A 10,617-nucleotide genomic window follows, 5' to 3' on the forward strand; every position below is an offset into this window, starting at 1 on the left:
GCAACTTGAGGGTTGCAGGTTCGATTCCCGCTTCCGCCATCCTAGTCACTGCTGTTGTGTCCTTGGGCAAGACACTTTACCCACCTGCTCCCAGTGCCACCCACACTGGTTTAAAAAAATGTAACTTAGATATTGGGTTTCACTATGTAAAGCGCTTTGAGTCACTAGAGAAAAGCGCTATATAAATATAATTCACTTCACGTCACGCGCACATCGTCTGCTACTTCCGGTACAGGCAAGGCTTTTTTATTAGCGACCAAAAAGTATGCTGCCATCCAAGCGCCGTCTTTTTCATGGACGCCCCTGCTTATTTCAGCAAGACAATGCCAAGCCACATTCAGCACGTGTTACAACAGCGTGGCTTCGTAAAAAAAAGAGTGAAGGTACGTTCCTGGGCCGCCTGCAGTCTAGACCTGTCTCCCATCAAAAACGTGTGGCGCATTATGAAGCTTAAAATACGACAGCGGAGACCCCGGACTGTTGAAGGACTGAAGCTCTACATAAAACAAGAATGGGAAAGAATTCCACTTTCAAAGCTTCAACAATTAGTTTCCTCAGTTCCCAAACGTTCCAAAGACATGCACCTGGGGATAGGTTGATTGGCAACACTAAAATTGGCCCTAGTGTGTGAATGTGAGTGTGAATGTTGTCTGTCTATCTGTGTTGGCCCTGCGATGAGGTGGCGACTTGTCCAGGGTGTACCCCGCCTTCCGCCCGATTGTAGCTGAGATAGGCGCCAGCGCCCCCCGCGACCCCGAAAGGGAATAAGCGGTAGAAAATGGATGGATGGATGGAGTTCCCAAACGTTTATTGAGTGGTGTTAAAAGAAAAGGTGATGCAACACAGTGGTGAACATGCCCTTTCCCAACTACTTTGGCACGTGTTGCAGCCATGAAATTCCAAGTTAATTATTATTTGCTAAATAAAATAAAGTTTATGAGTTTGAACATCAAATATGTTGTCTATTTAATTGAATATGGGTTGAAAAGAATTTGCAAATCATTGTATTTTGCTTATATTTACATCTAACACAATTTCCCAACTCATATGGAAACGGGGTTTTGTATAAAGTGTGTTTCAAATAAAATTCAAGTTCATATGTTGCCTCCTAAACATTTCCGGGGGCAGCCAAGGTATAATAAGACGCTGTTTTTTTGCGCACACGCAGCAACACTTTGCTCTGCGGCGGAGAACGCCGAGACATCGGAGTGTGCACCCCTCCAGGACGGGGAGATGGGCGAAAACAACGCCTCTGTATCTCGTTTGTTATTAGGCAGGAAATGAGTCTTTTTCTTCGCCATGGCAACATGGAGTCGCTCCTACCTGAGCCCCGGGTTTCTGCAGGTGCCCTCCACCGCGGGATGGGAGGAAATGGCTTCTTCTTTTCTGTTTGCTGATAAGCAGATGGGTCTCCTGAGAGCAGGACCCAGCAGGCTGGAGGCCTGCTTAGAAAAGCCAATGTCAATATAGTCGGCGGACTAAAAATGCCCCAGCTTTGGCTTCACTTACCTCAAAAAATAGGAAGAAAACTGAATGAAGTTCTAATAATGTGTCTCCGCAGTCAGCTTATCAGCAGCAAACATGAAAGAAATCCATCATCTTCCCCGCTTGTTGTTGCAGCTTTTTGTGCGACATCAAAGAAAAAGTGTGACACATATTAAATTTTAAAGGCTAAGAATTGGTATTGCAACTTATAATCAATTGAATAGACTGCAAAGACAAGATATTTCATGTCTGAACTGGTAAACTTTGTTATTTTTTGCAAATATTAACTCATTTGGAACTTGATGCCTGCGACATGTGTCAAAAAAGCTGGCACAAGTGGCAAAAAAGACCGAGAAAGTTGAGGGGCGCTCATCAAAGACTTATTTGGAACATCCCACAGGTGAACAAATAAATAATAAATGTTCGACTCAAATAAATAAAGCGGATATCATCGTGAGAATTGCGTAATTGTCGAAAGTGCATAATTATCTGGATACATTTGCACGTGTTTTAAGGTCGCTGTGGAGCAGGGGTGTCAAAATAATTTTCATTTAGGGCCACATCGTGGTAATTGCTGCTTTCATAGGGCCGCTTTTGTTTTTTTAAATGAATTTACAAAAGCAGTAAAGTTGTCACGTTGTGTAAATGTTAAATAAAAACACAACAAATCCTTTTCAACTTATATTCAATTGAATAGACTGCAAAGACAAGATATTTAACGTTCAAACTGGTAAACTTTGTTATTTTTTGCAAATATTAGCTCATTTGGAACTTGATGCCTGCGACATGTGCCAAAAAAGCTGGCACAAGTGGCAAAAAAGACCGAGAAGGTTGAGGAGCGCTCGTCAACGACTTATTTGGAACATACCACAGGTGAACAGATAAATAATAAATGTTCGACTCAAATAAATAAAGCGGATATCATCGTGAGAATTGCGTAATTGTCGAAAGTGCATAATTATCTGGATGCATTTGCACGTGTTTTAAGGTCGCTGTGGAGCAGGGGTGTCAAAATAATTTTCATTTAGGGCCACATCGCAGTAATTGCTGCTTTCATAGGGCCGCTTTTGTTTTTTTAAATGAATTTACAAAACCCAAAAGCAGTAAAGATGTCACGTTGTGTAAATGGTAAGTAAAAATAGAATACAACAAACACAAGATATTTCATGTCCGAACTGGTAAACTTTGTTATTTTTTGCAAATATTAACTCATTTGGAACTTGATGCCTGCGACATGTGTCAAAAAAGCTGGCACAAGTGGCAAAAAAGACCGAGAAAGTTGAGGAATGCTCGTCAAATACTTATTTGGAACATCCCACAGGTGAAAAAATAAATATCAAATGTTCGACTCAAATAAATAAAGCGGATATCATCGTGAGAATTGCGTAATTGTCGAAAGTGCATAATTATCTGGATGCATTTGCACGTGTTTTAAGGTCGCTGTGGAGCAGGGGTGTCAAAATAATTTTCATTTAGGGCCACATCGCAGTAATTGCTGCTTTCATAGGGCCGCTTTTGTTTTTTTAAATGAATTTACAAAAGCAGTAAAGATGTCACGTTGTGTAAATGGTAAATAAAAATACAACAAATCCTTTTCAACTTATATTCAATTGAATAAACTGCAAAGACAAGATATTTCATGTCCGAACTGGTAAACTTTGTTATTTTTTGCAAATATTAGCTCATTTGGAACTTGATGCCTGCGACATGTGTCCAAAAAAGCTGGCAGAAGTGGCAAAAAAGACCGAGAAAGTTGAGGAGTGCTCGTCAACGACTTATTTGGAACATCCCACAGGTGAACAAATAAATAATAAATGTTCGACTCAAATAAATAAAGCGGATATCATCGTGAGAATTGCGTAATTGTCGAAAGTTCATAATTATCTGGATGCATTTGCACGTTTTTTAAGGTCGCTGTGGAGCAGGGGTGTCAAAATAATTTTCATTGAGGGCCACATCGCGGTAATTGCTGCTTTCATAGGGCCGCTTTTGTTTTGTTTTTTAATAAATTTACAAAAGCAGTAAAGATGTCACGTTGTGTAAATGGTAAATAAAAATACAACAAATCCTTTTCAACTTATATTCAATTGAATAGACTGCAAAGAAAAGAAATTTCATGTCCGAACTGGTAAACTTTGTTATTTTTTGCAAATATTAGCTCATTTGAAACTCAATGCCTGCGACATGTGTCAAAAAAAGCTGGCACAAGTGGCGAAAAAGACTGAGGAAGTTGAGGACTGCTCGTCAAAGACTTATTTGGAACATCCCACAGGTGAACAGGCTAATTGGGAACAGGTAGGGTGCCATGATTTGGTATAAAAGCGGCTTCCAAAAACAAGGACGGGGCGAGGGTCGCCACTTTGTCAACACATGCCTGAGCAAATTGTTCAAGAACAACATTTCTCAAGCAGCTATTACAAGGAATTTAGGGATTTCACCATCTACGCTCCGTGATATCATCAAAAGGTTCAGAGAATCAGGAAAAATCACTGCACCTTATCAATGATATTACGGATCTTCGATCCCTCATGAGGTACTGCATCAAAAAGCCACATCAGTGTGTAAAGGATATCACCACATGGGCTCAGGAACACTTTAGAAAACCACTGTCAGCAACTAAAGTTTGTCACTACATCTGTAAGTGCAAGGTAAAACTCTACTATGCCATTTATCAACAACACCCAGAATTTCCGCTGGCTTCCGTGGGCTCGAGCTCATCTAAGATGGACTGATGCGAAGTGGAAAAAGTGTTCTGTGGTCTGACGAGTCCACATTTCAAATTGTTTTTGGAAACTGAGGACGTGGTGTCCTCCGGACCAAAGAAGAAAAGAACCATCCGGATTGTTCCAGGCTCAAAGTGTTCTAGGTAGCATGTGTGATGGTATGGGGGTGTATTAGTGCCCAAGGCATGGCTAACTTACACATCTGTGAAGGCACCATTTATGCTGAAAGGTACATACAAGTTTTGGAGCAATCCAAGCAACGTTATCATGGACGCACGCCCCTGCTTATTTCAGCAAGACGATGCCAAGCCAGGTGTTAATACAGCGTGGCTTAATAGTAAAATAAAATTTGTGGCACATCACGGTGGAAGAGGGGTTAGTGCGTCTGCCTCACAATACGAAGTTCCTGCAGTCCTGGGTTCAAATCCAGGCTCGGGATCTTTCTGTGTGGAGTTTGCATGTTCTCCCCGTGAATGCGTGGGTTCCCTCCGGGTACTCCGGCTTCCTCCCACTTCCTAAGACATGCACCTGGGGATAGGTTGATTGGCAACACTAAATTGGCCCTAGTGTGTGAATGTGAGTGTGAATGTTGTCTGTCTATCTGTGTTGGCCCTGCGATGAGGTGGCGACTTGTCCAGGGTGTACCCTGCCTTCCGCCCGATTGTAGCTGAGATAGGCGCCAGCGCCCCCCGCGACCCCGAAAGGGAATAAGCGGTAGAAAATGGATGGATGGATGGATGGATTTATCAAGGAGCAACATATGTCGTCATCATGGACGCCCTTGCTTATTCAGCCAGGCGTTACAACAGCGTGGCTTCATAGTAAAAGAGTGCGGGTACTAGACTGGCCTGCCTGTAGTCCAGACATTGAAAATGTATGAAGACTAAAATATGAACAACTCAAGCTGTACATCAAGCAAGAATGGGAAAGAATTCCACTTCAAAGATGTGTCTCCTCAGTTCCCAAACCATTACTGAGTGTTGTTAAAAGGAAAGGCCATGTAACACACTGGTAAAAATGCCTTTTTTGCAATGTGTTGCTGCCATAAAATTCTTGCAGTTTCTCAGTGTGGACGGTAAATAATAATTCAATTGAATATAAGTTGAAAAGGATTTGTTGTATTCTCTTTGTTTTTTTTTAGTATTTACACAAGGTGACAACTTGTGCAAACTGGCATTTGAGCACATTGTCCACAAGATTTAACCGTGTCGTCCCCGGCAAATGGATTTGTGGACGGATCGCCATTTTTCCCCAATCCGTCCCCGGCGACTAATGAGAGCGGTGGACTTGATTAGTCAAACATGTGAAGGAGGAAATGATTGCCTGAGGAGTCGGCGGGGGGGGGGGGCACATCTCGCCGATCAATATTTGCCGGAGCCCACACCGGAATGACAATCTTCCTGCAGCTGCGGCAGTAATGACACGCCAACCCGGCCGGGCAGGTGGTAATAAAGATTGTCTTTCTGCGGAGATGCCAGCCGTGCCTTCACTCAGCCTTAATTTATTCCCCCGAGGTGCGGTGAGTGATTTTGTCTGTTCTGGCCCTCATATTAAACATGGCGCCCTATAAAGCTCTCAATAATCATTCGCTGCAGCCCAGGACACAATGATTTCCCAGGACGCATAAAAGTGCAATAACGTCAACTCAGAAATAATATTGCCGGCGTTCTCTCTCTCTCTCTTTCTTTTTTTTTTTTTTTTTTTTTTTTAAATGCGTCTCCCCACGGCTGGAGAAAATACCTCGGCGCGGCACTTCCTTCCTCGCTCTCGACGCCTGAAGAGGTATCATGCAAAGCGCCGAGAGCTTTCGCTAAAAAAAAAAAAAAAAAAAATCGACTTTCTTTTTCATTTCTCACAAAAAAAAAAAATCAATGCCACCAAAGTAAAGAAAAGAGCGTCGAGTCTTCGGCAGGGAGAGCATTTGGACTCTTCTATCCTCAATATATTAATTATGACAAGATGGGTGGGGGTGAAGCTGTTGAGTTGGAGAGACAACTTTTTCTCTGGAGGGTCGGTCCACCACGGCAACAAAACAAATTCAATCTTAAGGTGATGGAGGAAAGGAAAAACTTATGTTATAAAACAAGTTTAAGGGTCCATAGGGTTAAAATATTAAAGTATACACATATATGTCTATATGTATATTCTATATATAAGTATCAATCAATCAATCAATGTTTACTTATATAGCCCTAAATCACTAGTGTCTCAAAGGGCTGCACAGACCACCACGACATCCTCGGTAGGCCCACATAAGGGCAAGGAAAACTCACACCCAGTGGGACGTCGGTGACAATGATGACTATGAGAACCTTGGAGAGGAGGAAAGCAATGGATGTCGAGCGGGTCTAACATGATACTGTGAAAGTTCAATCCATAGTGGCTCCAACACAGTCGCGAGAGTCCAGTCCAAAGCGGATCCAACACAGCAGCGAGAGTCCCGTTCACAGCGGAGCCAGCAGGAAACCACCCCAAGCGGAGGCGGATCAGCAGCGCAGAGATGTCCCCAGCCGATACACAGGCGAGCAGTACATGGCCACCGGATCGGACCGGACCCCCTCCACAAGGGAGAGTGGGACATAGAAGAAAAAGAAAAGAAACGGCAGATCAACTGGTCTAAAAAGGGAGTCTATTTAAAGGCTAGAGTATACAAATGAGTTTTAAGGTGAGACTTAAATGCTTCTACTGAGGTGGCATCTCGAACTGTTACCGGGAGGGCATTCCAGAGTACTGGAGCCCGAACGGAAAACGCTCTATAGCCCGCAGACTTTTTTTGGGCTTTGGGAATCACTAATAAGCCGGAGTCCTTTGAACGCAGATTTCTTGCCGGGACATATGGTACAATACAATCGGCAAGATAGGATGGAGCTAGACCGTGTAGTATTTTATACGTAAGTAGTAAAACCTTAAAGTCACATCTTAAGTGCACAGGAAGCCAGTGCTGGTGAGCCAGTACAGGTATATATGTATGTATATATGTATATAAAGGTATATACAGTACAGGTATATATGTATGTATATATGTATATAAAGGTATATACAGTATAGGTATATATGTATGTATATATGTATATAAAGGTATATACAGTACAGGTATATATGTATGTATATATGTATATAAAGGTATATACAGTACAGGCGTAATGTGATCAAACTTTCTTGTTCTTGTCAAAAGTCTAGCAGCCGCATTTTGTACCAACTGTAATCTTTTAATGCTAGACATGGGGAGACCCGAAAATAATACGTTACAGTAATCGAGGCGAGACGTAACAAACGCATGGATAATGATCTCAGCGTCTTTAGTGGACAGAATGGAGCGAATTTTAGCGATGTTACGGAGATGAAAGAAGGCCGTTTTAGTAACGCTTTTAATGTGTGCCTCAAAGGAGAGAGTTGGGTCGAAGATAATACCCAGATTCTTTACCGTGTCGCCTTGTTTAATTGTTTGGTTGTCAAATGTTAGAGTTGTATTATTAAATAGAGTACAGGCCAAAGGTTTGGACACACCCTCTAATTCAGGGGTGCCCATTACGTCGATCGCGAGCTACCAGTCGACTGCGGAGGGTGTGTCAGTCGATCTCCAGCCAGGCTTTTAAAAAAAAACAGACCTAAAAATTAGTCATCATCAATCTTCACCAAGACGTCACTTAAATGACATTCACGGTACCGGAGGGTCTTGTGAGATGACGCTGGCTGCTGCAAGATCATTATTATGAAAATATGACCCGAGAGGAAGGAGAGAAACACTTTTTATTTCAACAGACTCTCGCGCCGTAGCTTCCGTCAAAACTCTAAAGGCCGACTGCACATTTCCTATCTTCACAATAAAAGCCCTGCTTCATGCTGCCTGCGCTAACTAAATACAGAGTCTCGGAAAACTGGCGTGCACAAGCGATCCCTCAGAAAGCTGGAGTGCACAAGTGAGACTCTTATTTTGTTAGCGCAGGCAGCATGAAGCAAGGCTTTTATTGTGAAGATAGGAAATGTGCAGTCGGCCTTTAGAGTTTTGACGGAAGTCTGTTGAAATAAAAAGTGTTTCTCGCCTTCCTCTCTGTCATTTTTTCATAATAATGAACTGGCAGCAGCCAGCGTCATCTCACAAGACCCTCGGGTGCCGTGAATGTCAATCAAGCAAGCTACGGGATTTGCCGCCAATGTTTTTCTTGTAAAGTGTATGGAAGCTGGATGAATTAGATGCCAAAAACCAACCACTTTCATGTGGTATTGTACAGAAAGGACAACTTTTTTTCTCCTCCATTTGAAAATGTGGGCGTTATCATCATTACTGTCTGATTCCAATCAATGCAAGTCATAAGAATCAGGTAATACACCAACTTATTTTCTTGTCTCTGTGAAAGAAAGACATCTATATGTGTTACACATGCTTCTATTATCATTAAACACATTTAACTTGTTTACAAAAATGTCGCTTTCATAAATAAATAAATATAAATTATATATATAAATGAGGTAGATCCCCTCGAGTTGGTCGATTGAAAAGTAGCTCGCCTGCAGAAAAAGTGTGGGCACCCCTGCTCTAATTCAATGCGTTTTCTATATTTCCATGACTATTTACATTGTAGATTGTCACATCAAAACTATGAATTAACACATGTGGAGTTATTATGTACTTTAACAAACAAAAAGGTGAAATAACTGAAAACACGTTTTATATTCTAGTTTCTTCAAAATAGCCACCCTTTGCGCTGATTACTGCTTTGCACACTCTTGGTATTCTCTCCATGAGCTTCAAGCACACCTGTGAAGTGAAGAAACATTTCAGGTGACTACCTCTTGAAGCTCATCGAGAGAATGCCAATGATGTATACATACAAACACACACACACATATGTATATATATATATATATATGTATATATATATATATATATATATATATATATATATATACACACACACACACACACACACACACACACACACACACACACACACACACACATACATACACACATACAAATTTTAATTTTCCTGAAGGAATCAATAAAGTACTATCTATCAATCTACATACATATAAATATATACACACATACATATATACATAGATATATACATATATACATATATATCCATCCATTTCCTACCGCTTATTCCCTTTTGGGGTCGCGGGGGGCGCTGGCGCCTATCTCAGCTACAATCGGGCGGAAGGCGGGGTACACCCTGGACAAGTCACCAACTCATTGCAGGGCCAACACAGATAGACAGACAACACTTGCACTCACATTCACACACTAGGGCCAATTTAGTGTTGCCAATCAACCTATCCCCAGGTGCATGTCTTTGGAGGTGGGAAGAAGCCGGAGTTCCCGGAGGGAACCCACGCATTCACGGGGAGAACATGCAAACTCCACACAGAAAGATCCCGAGCCTGGATTTGAACCCAGGACTGCAGGAACTTCGTATTGTGAGGCAGACGCACTAACCCCTCTGCCACCGTGAAGCCCGTACATACATATATGTGTATATATATATATATATATATATATATATATATATATATATATATATATATATATATATATATATATATATATATATATATATATATATATATATATATACATACACACACACACACACATATATACATATATACATACAGTACATATATATATATATACACACATAAACACACATATATATATATATATATATACATACATGCATATATATATACATATATAAATACATACAGTACATATAAATATATATATATATACATACACATATATATACACACATATATATACATATATACATACAGTACATATATATATATATATACACACATAAACACACACATATATATATATACATACATGCATATATATACATATATAAATACATACAGTACATATAAATATATATATATATACATACATGCATATATATACATTTATAAATACATACAGTACATATAAATATATATATATATATACATACACATATATATACACACATATATATACATATATACACACATATATACACACACATATACACATATACATATATACATACATACATATATATACATACACATATATATATATACACATACATACACACACATATATATATATGTGTGTATGTATGCATGTGTGTATGTATACACACACATATATATGTATGAGTGTATACATATGCATACATATATATATATATACATACATACACACACACACACGCATATACATATATATATACATACATACATACATACATCAATGATTATTTATATAACCCTAAATCACTAGTGTCTCAAAGGGCTGCACAAACCACAACACAAACCACAACGACATCCTCGGTAGGGCCCACATAAGGGCAAGGAAAACTCAAACCCATTGGGACGTCAGTGACAATGATGACTATGAGAAACCTTGGAGAGG

General features: G+C 40.3%; 1 long non-coding RNA gene across 1 annotated transcript in view; it reads right to left on the bottom strand.

Moving 5' to 3' along the window:
* Nucleotides 1–946: 946 nt before the first annotated feature.
* LOC133553878 (uncharacterized) overlaps nt 947–10,617 on the bottom strand; it is a 44,201-nt gene continuing 34,530 nt past the window's right edge. Inside the window, exons 3-4 of the long non-coding RNA XR_009806989.1 lie at nt 1,510–1,620; nt 947–1,442 (exon numbers count right to left, since the gene is read on the bottom strand). This is a non-coding gene — a long non-coding RNA (uncharacterized LOC133553878). The remainder of the gene's footprint in view (nt 1,443–1,509; nt 1,621–10,617) is intronic.

Source organism: Nerophis ophidion, linkage group LG06, assembly GCF_033978795.1.
Source record: "Nerophis ophidion isolate RoL-2023_Sa linkage group LG06, RoL_Noph_v1.0, whole genome shotgun sequence".
In the NCBI taxonomy this organism is placed as follows: domain Eukaryota; kingdom Metazoa; phylum Chordata; class Actinopteri; order Syngnathiformes; family Syngnathidae; genus Nerophis; species Nerophis ophidion.